The sequence below is a fragment of the Xyrauchen texanus genome, chromosome 24, assembly GCF_025860055.1.
Source record: "Xyrauchen texanus isolate HMW12.3.18 chromosome 24, RBS_HiC_50CHRs, whole genome shotgun sequence".
NCBI classification, from domain to species: domain Eukaryota; kingdom Metazoa; phylum Chordata; class Actinopteri; order Cypriniformes; family Catostomidae; genus Xyrauchen; species Xyrauchen texanus.
In genome coordinates, this window is record NC_068299.1 from 5,146,968 (window position 1) to 5,148,250 (window position 1,283).

The window sequence follows — 1,283 nt, forward strand, 5'->3', positions numbered from 1 at the left end:
GATTTTTTTTTTATGTATGAATTAAAGAGTAATTATATTCATTTTCATGCACACAAAGCTTGGGCAAAATTAAACTAATAACTTCAATGGCTACACAGGAAATTTGTACAACGCTCAATATGGCGGTTTTTTGAATAGAAGCTCCCATCGGTTAAAAGAGACAATCTCCTTATTGGCGAAGTAATTGCTTGGTATTTTGGCTCTGATATGAATGTATGGTACCGTAATTGTTGTCAGATTTTATTGCCGAGTTGATAGATATTAATGAAACGTTAAAATTTGACAAAAAATGCCATGTACAGACTCGGTTCACTTAAATTGTAACAGCCCTAGGCTCGCTAAACAGCAGCAGAAAAGATGTCTGTGGATCACAGTCAGATCGTCTGTCAATCATTGTGGCCATTCAGGGCAGCCCATATATGCTCGTATAAGTGCCGGTACGGTGTTCTGCTCCCACAAAACTTGCATGGATGGACTGCGACGCCATCAGAAAGTATAAAAATAAAATAAAAGCAGTAAACTGTGCTTGAAATTGGAGCTTTGCTGACAATAATGAAGTGTAAGCCAAACGTTAATTACTTTGAGAGATAGGTTAGTCATACATGCTTGAAGCACACCCACAGGATGGAAATGAGCAAGCTAGAGTTCTGGCTTCATAAATTCCACTGAATGGAATCAACACCTGTGACCCAGTTTCAACAGAATCTGCATTATGAGCCCCACAAATTTGTGTCTGATGGCAGCCATTCATAACCACTTGTGTTTCAGGTCATGGATGTGTAACCTGGATCCCACAGGCACAACAGAGAGGATGTGGTCCGGAGTATTAAGTCCAGCTATTTACAGATACGTCTGTTTCCGAAACCCAAAGGGCCTTCAGACCAACCACGTTCTTGTTCTAATAAAGGAAGTGACACATATCCCATGTCTCTCGAGACACGTTTTTAACAGTTGAAGTTCTTTCTACCTTGACGCTTATGTGTGAGATGTGGCCAGGGCCATTTCTGACCATTTGTCGGTCGAAGGCGAGATCGAATGCAAGTGTCTAGAGACACATCTTTAAACGTTGAAAAAGGCAGCGGTCTAGCGCATGTTTCCTAATGCAAAAAAAAAGAAAAAGAGTTTGGTGTGAAAGGCCCCTAAAAGTCAGCATCTAATAATCTAATACGGCAAGCTTTAGAGATAAGCAAGTAGTAATGACTTAATGACTAATTTTTTTTTCTGAAGAAGTTCATTTGCAAGTTGGGAAATAAGGAAATATTGGCATTTATTATTTAATTTAG